The following is a 14,387-nucleotide window of genomic DNA, read 5'->3' as shown; positions in this document are numbered from 1 at the left end:
AAGCATATATTTCAGTGAATGTGAAATTTCCTGACCTAAATTTGGCTCAGCTATACCCAAGTGATCATGTAAGCATGCAGACCATAAAGTTCTGTAAAACTTGAGCTATAAATAAAGTCCTTTTAAAATATTTTTCTTGAAAAGATTTCTGCATATAGCACATACAGACCTATTGTTTCAGTTCTCAAGTCCTGTCATTTTTCCACAACTTTAACAAAAGTCGATTTTTCTTTCTCACTTTCATCTCCATCTTCTGTACTATAATAAGTTAATATTTTGTTGTTTTCATTGTTTATCTTGTCTTTGTTTTTTCATCTTATACAGAAATTGTGCATTTTATTTTTTTTTTCAATATTTTTTATTTTTTGAATCATTCTAAAGATTCCTATTTCACTTCATGCTAAACAGCAGATATCCAGCTGGAAAGAGATAACCAAAAATAAACCATATATTGTTCACTAATGTAAACCAATGGAAGGTGCCACATTTTTACACCATATCTATAAGTTATGTACAAACACATTCTCTTAAGGAAAGTCACAAAGTTAATAACAGTAATAAGTTAGGCTTAAATAAAAACTTTTAGTCCAAATATTCACTGAGTGTTTTACAATCTATACACCTTGCACACAGAAGTACTTTTCTTAGTTATAATACCATCTATCATGAGTAAGATCTAGTTTTTAGGTTGACATATGTTCACGTTCCATAGGCTTCTGGAAGTAAAAGGAAGTAAACAGATAAAAAAAAAAATACTACTAATGATAAAGTCTAATGAAAAGCATAAAAGAAATTTAGGATTTAACATGTATCTGGATTATTCACTTACATTAACCACACAAGACTTACTCTAAAGGGTAAAACTGTCACTAATTTACTAATTTATTTTCTTAATTTTCTAGGCAACAACAGCTTGTGGTCTGGATGGCAAATGAATTAATTAATTAATTAAAAAAAAAAGAAAAAAAAAAAAGAGGGATGTGGAAGACATAACTGTGACTTAATCAAATCTGATTCTAAAAGGACCCAAGTTTCTCCAGAAAAGCTAGGCATTCAGCAAATGGCTCAACTTCCATTTTGCATAGCAGGCAGTGATGGCAGAGTTCAGCAGCTCCATGCCAGCAGTGTAGACTATGCATCCTAGTAAGCATCCTAGTAAGTGATGCTTATCAGAGATTTAAATAAATACATGCTTGTGATGGGAGGGAAGGGAGAGAAACTGTGAGTTGATTTTAAAGGAATTAACAGATTAGATGCATGTATATTCTTCATTAGATCAGGTTCTGTTGTCCTTAGCACTAAAGAAAATCACTTGTCTTGCAAGTCTTTGCGCTTACCCAGGTTTCTGTCACAGCTGAACTATATCACAGCTTTGATCAATGCCACTAGAAGTTCAGAGTGGTCTTATTTAAATTCCATCTTGCCTTTTTTAAGTATCTGTTTACTTCCACGTTCTGTGCATTTCTCCCTATTATAACAGCTGTCTTTTCTCTCAGTTCCATAATGTATACTGCCTAATGTCTACTTATGTTAATTAAAATGGCTACAGGTCTGTAGTTTTTAAAAATAAATTTAAATAAATAAATAAAGCATTCTTATATTTCTCCAGAGCAAGAAAATGAAATGAAAGAACATTCCACTGGGAGAAAAACAAACAAACAAAAAGATTTCCTGTAAGTTTTTCTGAAATATCAAAATTTTAGAGAATGATTGTTTGAAAATGTTGTATCACGACAACTGCAGAAAAATAATATTTGAAAGCAAATACTAATTATGTACTTGAAAGTAGAACTATGCATAAATCATATATAGCATAAAAGCTTCTTTTATATAAATATTTGAAGGGATATTTATTTTTAATGTTTTAAATGAGAAATATGCTTTCATTTATTTGTATTATGCTAATCTTTTCCTTTATTTCTATCCTGTAGGCATGATCTCTCATTCATGACACTGGATTTATAACTGTGCAGGTTCTAAAGGCATGTAGTAAGAAGAAATACTGCTTTAGGTGAGAAAACACAGACAGAAAAAGAACTCTATCAAAATAAGCAAATAAAATAGCAATGATGGTCTTGGGAAATGAAATAATAGTGAATTAGACCCACAGCAGTGAGTCTAACAGAGATATGTTGTAACTAAAGGACTCTTTTGAGGTCTCAGTCAGAATCCAGCAGTTTTTTTCTCAAAAAGAGACTTTGCTGTATCTTACATTGTTATCTGAGAATGCAAATTCACACCAGGAGCCTGTATAAACCCTGTTATGCCTAAGGCTGACAAGCCTTACCACTAGATGAAGAAAAATTTCTAGAAAAGCAATCGCTCTCTCTTTCCTCTGTTGCCTTCTACTCAAGCATGTATATAAGCCTTGGGAAAGTACACTGCCCTGTGTCTATCTCCCTGCCTTGGACAATAAGAAGATGTGTCTTCTCAGAGAAGAGAGCAACTGAAACAGCAAATCATTTCCCTCCTGAAGAATGAGACACAAGAAGAAGATTGTTTGGAAGTGACATTTTTTCTCAGCCAACACACAGCACATGTCTGTTTTAACTCTGTCTTAAAAATTATGTATAACATACATGTATATTACTGGTAGGAATAAAAAATAAATAACTTAAAGGTGTTTCAGGTGTGTCATACAGAATTAAATCTCTAGGCCTTCTGTACTAGCTTTTAAACATCACCTTTGAGTATACTGATTCAATCTGTTTAAAAAGTAAAAATCTGTAATTTATTCAGATATCAGGAAAGGTTTTAGAAACTGAAGCACAAAACAAAACAAGGGTTTGGCTGCAAACTTTTTAGGGATATGAAGAAACCTATTCTGAACTTGGCCAACTACTTTCCAAAATAACAGCACTCCTGATTTTAGTCCTCTTTAACTACCTTATTCATCCGACAACAGTCTTGGAAAATAAATTTATTTTCATTTTAAGTATAAATTTAGAAATTGTCAGCACAGTTGCAAGTCATGCATTAATGTTGTTTTTACTACTGTTTTCCCCTAATGTGCATCAGATTCACTAGAGCTGAACTGCATAACCTTTACATTTGTATCTTGTGTGCAGTAAAGACAATAAACTCTTCCAGCAAACATTTTTAAAGAATGAAGTATGGGAGAAACATTGAAAACAAATATGTGGAAAAAGTAAAGGGGATAAAGAATGATATGTTTCCCTTTGGTAAACAGCTTTTGAATTAGAAAAAATCTAGAAAGGAAGAATTCCTGTGCCTGGGATTGATATTTACAATAATAAACCTTATTACTGTAAACCATGTGCCAATAGGAATTTGAGAGATTTGCCAATTTTCTGCACCAGATCTGCATCCATTGAGGAGTATAATGCTTCTTCAGCTTCTTTTATGTATCACATTGCCTAAAATTATTTCAAAGCACTTCACAAGCCAGTCCAACAAATAAGTAGATGTAAAACGAAATCAGTGAATAGATACTGAAGAAGGTTAGTGTTCAAAGGAACTCTAAAGGTGACAGATAAGCCATGAAAGAAATGGCTTCTATTACAGAAATCTGTTTTTAAGGGAGGAATTATATTTTAATTTTGTAACTGTTTCATACAAAGAGAGATAAAGAAACAGATATGGGCTGATTCTATTTGAAGGTATGGCTAAAGGTGATTTGATTTCATACATATATAGTTACATTATTAACTCAAATAATACCATCATTACCAATATCTGACAGTAGCAATCAGGTTTGCATAGTTGTTTTTTTGTCTTCTTGTAGCTTTTTATTTAATAAAATATCTGTAAATATGTTTGTGGGCTTAGTATTTGTTATTTTTGTGCAATTTATTTTAAGAGGGAACTACCACTACTTGACAAATGGATTGATATATTGTCTGGAAGTCTCAAAACTCCTTCAGTTTTGCTAAATGCTTAATTATAGCTCTTATCATTTCTGGTCCTCCCAACATATATCCTCCCAACCAAAAAAAACAAGTTAAAATAAATAAATAAAATAGCAAGACTTCTCCTTAATTGTTCAATATATCATAATAGGTCAATTTTTTTTTTTTTCTGATTTCTTCCTTTTTATTAAACTTTTTGCATGTAGAGCAAAATATATTTTTATATATTATTTTTTTCTATATATTATTATATATATTATTATATATTATATATTATTATATATATTATTATATATATATTATTTTTTTCTATATTTATATTTTTACTACCCTAAAAAATGACTGATTTTCCTCACCAATTTCTATACACCTACAGTGCACAACTGTCATTATTCTTCCACAATTTATCCTCAGCAGGGTAGAAAAATAAATATGTAAAATAATTCCCATCAAAGAATAATCAAAACCAAAAGATGTAGTTTTGAAGATTAAAAAAAAAAAAAGTTTCTCTGATGTCAGAAAATGTGTAGAAATATAGGACATTTAAGACTAACAAGGTAATCTTGTAATGCACACATTTAGTACCCTATCGTTTGATTACTTATGAGTATATTCAGTACTAGTACTCCTTTCAGCTAAATAAAACAATGAAAATAATTGTTGTATAAATACGACTTCGTATTTTGAATCAGTATTATGGTTACCATTCTCTTATTTTCTATTTCGCTTTTTACACTTGTCATACATACAAAGAAGTATCTTCTTTCACGGAGTTACATTTGAATCTTAAATGATTTTCAGATTATAATCTGTAAAATTACAGCCATGTAGAAATACATGAATGAGACTGGACCTCAGAAGTCATATTGACTCTAAAGATTGGTCAGCTACACCTAGACTATCTTTTACAAATTAGTGCCTAATGTTTTCTTAAATGCCTCAACATTACTAGATGGTCTATTTCAATGTTTTGCTACTTAAAATAATAAAATAGAAAGTCTCCTTCAGATCACCAGGGCAGGCCTTCTTGATGACAAATGTGTCTGATTTATCTTTTCCTAGTTTATCCTCTTACTTTGTATAGTGGAACAACATTTCTTCAGGACATTTGTAATCTAGAAACACCTAGTTCTTTCAGCTTCATATACAAGGTAATGCTCACTATAACTCTTAGCATTCTGTTTTGTTCTTTTCTGGATTTCTTCCACTTTTTCATTTGTTTCTTAATATTTTGCAAAGAAGCCTGGGCACAGTAGTCCAAACCAAAATGCCAAGAATAGAACGACTTTTAGGCAATAATTTAGAGTAGTCAACAATGCAGGTGGGAGAGAAGGTGGTATAAAGAGTATTTGTTTTTTGAAGCATATTGTCAAAATATCATCTAAGTTTTGAGAAGTTCCAAATCTGCAGCTTTCTCAGGCAAGCAAAAAGACAAGGACTTGAAAAGAAAATATCCTGTCAAATATTTTTATTAAAGTAGACCAGTCTTCTAGTGGAAGTCATAGCTGTCTCATTATTTGAGATATTTTGAACAAAAGTTAATAAAATTTTAGAGCCTGGGCTATAAAGATGATCATGACTCCACATCATTGATTAAAATGCTTAACTTGCTTTCCTTATATCTCATCTCCAAGAATTAATGCTGCTGGTACAGTTTTAAAGGTCACATGCATTAATTTTCTGTAGTACACACAGAGAAAGATTTTGTGTCCAAGTAAGCCTCTTTAAGAACATTAAATAAATAAATAAATAAATAAATAAAATGTTTATTCCATCTATTTAATAACAAATTCCATGGACTTTATATTGAAATCACATGAATCAGACATGAACATTCAAAACTATTTTTCAGACCCATAGTAATATGTATGCGTAGTACTAAATGTTGGATAACCTGTTTCATATTAGTCCATGTGCTGCATGTTTTGTATAAATATATTTTTTACAGTATACATTACCTGTCCCTGACCATAGAAAATCTGTATCATATAAATCTGTATGAAATCTGAGTCAGCAATGTGCCCTTGCTGCTAAGAAGGCTAACGGAATTCTTCTTCCACACTTCTCAGCATTGTTGAGGCTGCACCTGGAATACCATGTCCAGCTCTGGGCCCCCCAGTACAAGCCAGAAATGCAGCTACTGTAAAGAATCCAAAAGAGGGCCATGACAGTAAAGGGGCTCAAACAGCTCTCCTGTCAAGAGAGGCTGAAAGAATTGAGATTGTTCAGCCTAGAAAAAAGGGTGCTCAGAATGGATCTACATATACAAATACCTGAAGGGAGAGTGCAAAAGGAGAGTGACAGGCTTTTTCCAGTGGTGCAGGACAGGACAAGAGACAAGGAGCACAAACTGGTACACAGGAGATTCCCACTGAACATCAGGAAACACTTCTTTACAGTGCAGGTGATGGAGCACTGGCACGTGTTGCCCAGAAAGGCCATGGAGTCTCCCTCAGAGATTGTCAAAATCTGTCTGAACATCTAGCTGATGATTTATGCAGCCCTCCTTGAGAAGGACAGTTGGAGCAGATAACTTCCCAAGGAAAAAGTGTTCCAACACTATCCATCCTGTGATTCTGTACCACCCCGTATTTATCTTCTTAGAACGTACATTTATCATCTTCTTAGGATAGCCAACAAATGGTTGGAAATATAAAAGTATTTTAAAGTATTTCTTTCTGTTTTTTGTTTTGTTTGGTTTTTATTTTTTATTTTTAATTATTACCATTTTTTTCCTGAACAAGTACTTGATATAGCTCAGAACTGGGGATGGTATTTCCTTTTTGTCTGTTTAATGAAATCTGATATTGTCACTAACATTTAAATGCTTTTTAAATGCTGATATCACTGTAAGAAAAACATTCATATTTTTCACATTGATTAAACTTCTATTTTCAATAAAATATTCTGTTTTCATGGACTTAAAGAAGCATACAGTTAACTGAGAAAAAGCATAAAGGCTTCATTTCATCCCTTCTACAATCTCCTGATCAGAGCAGGGCTTATCTCAAAGTTAGATCAGGTTTCACAAAACATTGTCCAGTCAAATTCTGAAAATCTATAGGAGCAGAACTTTCACTACACCTGTGGAAAATATGTCTCAGTGCTAATTGCACCTTATATGCAGTTTCCCACACGTCACTTTGTGAACATCTCTTCTCCTTTTGCTGTATAAGAAGATTCTAGCTCTTCTACTCCACAACTTTCTGGTTAATTGTAGCACAAGGCTGAAATTAAACTCCACCTCCCCTAAGCTTTGTGTTCTTCAGAGACATAGAAAAAAAAAAAACACACACACACACACAACAAGTTTACTCAGTCTCTCTATATTTCAAGTGTTCTGTCTCACTGACCATCTTATTTTCCTTCCACCTGACATGTTCCAGTTTGTTAATCTCTCATACTGGGCAAATCAAAATTGGTCACAGTACTTTGGATATGAATAAATATAAAGTAATTACATCCAATAGCCAATTAGTTATATAAAATATTTTTAGATGTTCCTGGTTCCATTTCCTAATTTGATATAAGAGAATTCCAATTTCTGAAAATTTTCTAAAAGACCTCTATTCCCTTCTTCTCCCCATCAGTTACTATTGATAAGTAGCAGCAAGTTAGGCAGCTTATTAAGACTCTCACTAATCCTATGGATTTTCAAAAAGGTTGAGGGTTAGCTGTAATTGGGTTTGTGTTGAACTTGACCAGAACATTGTATCAGAACTGCTGTACAGCTTCTAAGGCTGGAAAAGAGACACTTAGACCAGCTGCATTTACTTATAAACAAAAGCAAAAACCAGCAAGGATAAAAACATCTGTCTTTCTCTTTGTTCATTAAATACACCTAAAAACACGTTTGATGTTGTTCCGTTCATTTCAGTAGTCACAGTAGGGATGAGTTTGAAAAAGTACCCCTGCCTTGGAGGAAAAAAACATTCCTGAACATTGTATTTTGTGTGTATCATTTTTCGAGCATATGCTTTTCAAGTTAAATAAGCTTCAAAAGACAGAAAAATAATAGCTATCAGAAAGCAATGAGGAGATAAAGGGAAAAGTAAATAAATAAATAAATTAATTAATAATAAAAAAAAGAATGTTTCACAAATTAGAATAATTCCTTTCAGAAGCAGGCAATTTTGTTTTACATACTAAAATTCTCAGGTAAATAACTGTTCACAACCAACAAATTTAAATTTTTTAAGCAATATAGTCAGCAACATATATCGCCAAATCATTTTCATCATATTCATCAAAACCAATAATGTCACATTTTGTTTGAGGTAAAAGATGATATCAGATCAATAAATGACATTCTCAAAATACCCAGAATTCATACTGTAGAATTACTACTATTTGATGTCTTAGCAGGATAACTACCAACTCTTTCAAAGAAAATTTAGCCATTGAACAAGAATTTATCTTCCAGTTTTCTCTGTTCATCAAGACAAATGAGGTGGAATAAAATATGGATTTATAGACTCTGAGCACTGGAAATAGTAAAACTTGTTATTTTTTCAGTAAATTAAACATAAATTATTCAGAATATAGAATGTGTAGTCCATATATTTTGGGGACTTTTCAAACTATAAATGGATACTTTACAATGAAATACTCCTGATTAGACAGAAGAAATAATTATTTAAAGAAAGAATACATAATATTGGTTTTCATTTAATCCTTTTTTGTTTTCCACTCTCCTATTTATACCTGTTTATATACATAGAGATATATTTAATACGAACTAAATCAAATAGATGTTGTCAAGAGAGATAGAGCCTTACAGCAAAAGACCTGAGCAAGCTGTAATAGGTTATCACAATTCTCTAAGTGAACAGCATTAGGGGAGCAGGCTGGGAAAAACAAACAAACAAACAAACAAACAAGTTGTTAATTGCTTTTATATTAAAAAAAAAAAAAAAAAAAAAAAAAAAAGTCCCTAAGTCCCTTTTCTTGGTTTGTTTCTTTGTTTTCTATTTTTCTTTTTCTGACAGCCTGCTTCCTCTACTTCCTGATCTTTCTAGGAATGAGACTTGAAAATAAATGGAGAGACATCAGAGAAAGAAGCATTTCTGAAGACCATGATTTTGTATTCCTTCCCAAAGAAGATGATGCAATACAACGCAGCTAGCCAGGCAAGAGGACAGATCAGATGCTGGGAAAAAATGAATGTGAGGACACAAAAAACCTCCAGAGGTAGTCTTTTGGACAGACTATTGTAAAATTAATCTATATTCCCATTATTAACATATTTCAGTGAAATTGCTTTATGACAGCTCTAACACTAACACTAACACTAAAGTCCTCCACTAAACCACTAAACCATATCACTAAGCTCTACATCTAAACATCTTTTAAAGACCTCTAGGGATGATGACTCAATCACTTCCCATTCCAATGCCTAAAAACCCTTTTGGTAAAGTTCTTCCTAATATTCAACCTAATATCCCCTGGCACAACTTTAGCCCATTCTCCCTTGTCCTGTCACCAGGCATGTGGGAGAATAGACCAACCCCCACCTCGCTACAGCCTCCTTTAATGTACCTATGGAGTGCGGTAAGGTCACCCCTGAGCCTCTTCTCCAGGCTGAACAATCCCAGCTCCCTCAGCTGCTCCATGTAAGACTTGTTCTCCAGACCCCTCTCCAGCTTTGATGTCCTTCTCTGGACTCACTTGAGCACCTCGATGTCCTTCTTACAGCAAGCGGCCCAAAACTGAACACAGTACTCGAGGTGGGGCCTCACCAGAGCCAAGTACAGGGGGACAATCACTTCCCTAGTCCTGCTGGCCACACTGTTACTTATACAAGCCAGGATGCTGTTGGCCTTCTTGGCCACCTGAGCACACTGCTGGCTCATATTTAGCCAATACCCCCAGGTCCTTCTCCGCCTGACAGCTTTCCAACCACTCATCTTTCAACTTGTAGCACTGCTTGGGCTTGATGTTCCCCAGGTGCAGGACCCGGCACTTGGACTTGTTGAACGTCATACAGTTGACCTCAGCCCATTGGTCCAGCCTATCCAGATCCTCCTACAGAGCCTTCCTACCCTCGAGCAGATCGACACACACACCTAACATGGTGTCATCTGCGAACTTACTGAGGGTGCACTCGATCCCTCAACCAGATCATCAATAAAGATATTAAAGAGGACTGGCCCCAGTACTGAGCCCTGGGGGGCCCCACTACTGACCAGCCTCCAACTGGATTTAACTTCCTTAACCATGACTCTTTGGGCCTGGCTATCCAGCCAGTTTTTAACCCAATGAAGAATAATGTATGTTATGAGTGTATGTGTCCACAAAATCACAGAAACAATATATTCTGACTGAGATGGATTTCCTCCATTTTTTTAAGACTGTCTTTCTTGCTCTACATCTATAAAATCACATTCTAAAGTAAAGAGACTTGGTACACATACACATGGGCAATTAAGGCCTAAGTAACAAATTTTATTACGTGTTCGCTCTTAATTAGAGATAGTGTTTTCCAAGACCTTTACTGAATAGTGAGTAGTATTCACATAAACCTCCTAAAAATTCTTCAAGGCTCTTTATGTGAGAATGGCCATGGTAAGTAAGTGAGCAAATTAATCAATAAATAAAACCTAATAAATAAACCTTAGTTTAATTTTATTTCTGCAAGCAAATAAATAAATGTTTATTGGAAAAAATGTATTATTTAATACATATTACTATTCAATACATAGTCAGCTGCTCTGCTTTAGTTTGGGGAATTTTTGTGCTATCACAGTAGCCTATAGTTCTTAATATCTTACAAGAAAGTAATTTCAGTCAGAAGAAATTAACAGAAAACAGCATGTGAGATGTGGCAAGGAGATGTGAATATTCTGTTATCTAGTAAGCATTTTTTTAAATTTATATGCTTTTTCTCAATATAATCAGTCTCTTAGGGACCACTGAGACCTTGCTGAATCAAATGATCACAAAGGGCATGTATGAACTTCAAACGTTCTGATGCTGTTATGACATTTAAGTCTCATTTATTTAATTTGCATTATGATGGAGGGAATACTAGGGAACCATGGTAACTTCAAAGTAATTTAAATTCCTTAGAAGATTTTGTTTTAGCTACAGCTAACTAATTTAAGATTTATTTAGCAAACTGCAGATATTATCTAGAGCTTCATACTTGCCATTGTAATAAATTACACTGTAAAGAAAGAACTGTAAAAGGTCACTTTTTGTTGTCATCATTTTGTTTTACAATGACAAATGCAAATGTTGACACTGATTATATGGAGAGAATGTATTCAAATGGGCCATAATTGTTAATAAATTGCTTAATGAATAAATAAATCTTTAAATTGTTTGTCCTTCAATGATTAGGTGCATTTATGCAGAGATCATCAGTGACAGATCAGTAGTGGCCTGTGTGTGACTACGAATATCCTTATGTAATTTAATGCACTGCTTTGTGTAATTCTTTGATTTACTCCTTATTGCAGTGAATAGATTTAGCTGTCAGATTACAGTGTTTAAATGACTAAAGTTATCATGTAGCCATATATCTTTATAGGTCTTTTTCTCTGTAAGAATCACCAAATGACTTATTTACTAAGCTTCTTAACATTCCACTGACTTTATCACACTGAAGACTGAAATGCAGGCAAAATTAATTTTCTTCTTTGTTCAAGGGAGGAGAAAATGCTTCCTTCTGTTCGACTGTTTGGGGCTTGCTTCTTGGATACAGAAAAATGATGTTGGTATAAACTACTGTGTTAGGTTTATAACCTGATCCAGCTGGCATCCAGAGGCTTATAAAAGTCAAGGTGCCGCTCAAAGTTTTGAACTTAATAAGCACATAACAGAAATAATATTAGCTTTAATATTGCCAATGAATGCAGACTGTTATGAAAGTTTTTGTAGACCTGCATTTCTTGTCATAAAAACAAACAAACAAACTAAAAACCCTTTAACTGCAATCCATAAACCACTGTAAAAGATAGACATTGACTCTTGAAGATGTCTGTATATTAACCCCATTAAGTAGTTATACTCTAGCTACATGATGAAATGGAGCTGACAGATTCTCATATGCTTCATGTACAGGTTACAGCATTTTTTTCTTTAGTGTTCTCTTTTTTAAAGATCTGTAGAGAAAGCGATATAAGCAATGAATTAGTAAAAGAAAAGAATTATTTTTTTCCAAAAACATATTTAAATTTAAATTAAACTTACGTATAAATTAAGCTTATAATTATTTATCAAAGCAATTAGATATAATCCTATATTAAAATAATATAAAAGGAATGTAGTACTGTCTTTAAGCCCTAAGTGAATGATGATTTCTTGTCTGAAATAAAAACACACCTGTATCACAAACATAAAAAAATAATATTGTTCATCAGGTGCACTATTTGGCTCTGAATGATAGAGTTACTTCTAAAACCAATTATTTTAGTACATTAACTTGTGTCAGATGAGACACAATTACTTCATCCCAGTCTTTTTAATGTAAAATTAAATTGCTTATATCTTCTAAAATATATTTTAAGTTGAATATGCAATTTACTAAACAGTAAATGCACTTACATGTATAGATATGTTTCCAAACATGACAGTTCATGTTATTTAGATCAAAATTTTAACTTTTTATGTTTTAACACTTTCAAGAAAATTGCTGTTTACTTCATCTACCAAATTTTCAATACGGTAGATAGTGTACACTTCTAAAAGTTAACACCATTGATGTTTATACAAATGATAGTTACCATGAATTAGAGATGTAACAAATTTCTGGGATAATTTAGATTCAGCTTTTACTGAAAAACATCAATGGATGTTCTTATTTATGCACAATCAGAGGGAGAACTTGGTCTTTTTTTTTTTTTTTTAATGACAGGTCAAAATTCTTTCACATGCAGAGGACCATAAGTTATTCTAAGAATTTCTGTGGTACTGAGGATTGGTGTTGACCTTTATAGAACTGTGTTTGCTCTCTGTAAAGAAGAAATATATAAACCCTGATCCTTGATGTCAATTGATAGCAATTAAATATTTATTAGCTGGTGACAAGATGCATAAATCACACTCAAGTAACCTGCATCTCTGGTTTACAATTTTGTCTTTTTCTCGTCTTTGATTCTAGCGTCTTTTTGAATGTAACTGCATTCTGGCACACTAGGCACCAACGAACTTCACTGAAGCAGAAACTACACAGTCCAGTTCTCTCTGTATCATACAGTAGCCTAGTGGTGATTTTACATCATCAGGTTAGTTCTCCCCAGTTCATCAGCTGAGAACTGAGAAACCGTTTGCAAATGCACATCCAGACTTCCTGCCTTAGAGACTGCCCAGAGGGCATCTAGATAACTGATTTTGAGAAGGAAAGTGCAACACAAAGTTACTTTTATATTCTGACTAAAAATAAAATATCTGTGGCTTGACAGCTGAACGTTATCCAGCCAACCAAAACTAAGTGCTCATTCACTGTCTTTGCTATTAGATTATCACTGCCACTATGCCTTTGAAAAGCACTACAAACATCTTTCATTTTCTCTGTTCTTGAATAAACAAAATCCTGATAGCTGAAATCCCTGTTGATCCACTAACATAAGGAGGTAGATATAGAAGGATGGCAAAAGCAAAGTTTCAGACTTGAGTAAGAAATGCCTCAGCTGCATCATCGCATAGCAAACAAGGGTCTTTCTAATGGAATTAAATTATGAAATTTCCAAAGTGTATTTTGAGTATAATTATTGCCACAGAATAACAAATCTCTCTTTTTAAGGCAAAAAGCTGGAAATATGTGTGCAATTATACAATAAAGTTTTTTTAAGTTGTGTCTGGATTTTATTTTTTTAAATTGCTTTTCTGCTTTGGTTATCATATGCAAATATATGTATGAGTATAGAAGACATAAACCACATTTTTAAAGTAACTCAGAACCAAGAGATCTGTCTGATTAATACCCACCTAATAATAATAACAACAACAACTTGCAGTGCAGGATAAGCCAAGACATCAAGTATTAAAACAATGACTTGAAAATAATTAATAATTTATATAACAAACATGTATATTTTATATTATATATATATATTTTTTTTTATTTGTATTTACTATATAAATATGTCAGAAAACTTCTAGAGGAGGGCCACAAGGTAATCAGAGGATCTCTCCTGAGAAGAAAGGCTGAGATAGCTGGGAATGTTCAGCCTGAGAAAGAGAAGGCTCCAGGGTGAATTTATTACAGCTTCTCAATTGCAATTTTTTTTTTTTTTCTCAAAATGCAATTTAGTGTGCATAGAAGAATCTTACTAGCACAAGCACAATTGTCTGAAGTATAAGGCTGCAGGTTGTTGAACATATTCCCTGTTACAAGTAAGGGAGGCCATAGAACTGGCTTCAACTAAAAGATAAGGAAGAAAGAGAGATAACACTGACAGACTCTGCAACCATCAGTGGATTCTATAACCCTGAAGACAGGAGAAAACTTCTCACCTAGAGACAATGAAAGAAACCAATCCAGAGCAGAAAGAACTCCAAACCTAGTATTACTAC

At 33.4% G+C, this 14,387-nt stretch overlaps 1 long non-coding RNA gene across 1 annotated transcript; it reads left to right on the top strand.

Annotated features, from left to right (window-relative positions):
- Positions 1-1,440: 1,440 nt before the first annotated feature.
- Positions 1,441-2,623, top strand: LOC110353132 (uncharacterized). The gene is made up of 2 exons (XR_002403220.3): positions 1,441-1,673; positions 1,932-2,623. It is a non-coding gene; the product is annotated as an uncharacterized lncRNA (long non-coding RNA).
- The last annotated feature ends 11,764 nt before the right edge of the window (positions 2,624-14,387 follow it).

Source organism: Anas platyrhynchos, chromosome 4, assembly GCF_047663525.1.
Source record: "Anas platyrhynchos isolate ZD024472 breed Pekin duck chromosome 4, IASCAAS_PekinDuck_T2T, whole genome shotgun sequence".
Classification (NCBI taxonomy): Eukaryota; Metazoa; Chordata; class Aves; order Anseriformes; family Anatidae; genus Anas; species Anas platyrhynchos.
Note: the sequence above shows the minus strand (reverse complement) of the source record. Positions and strands in the feature narration are given on the sequence as shown.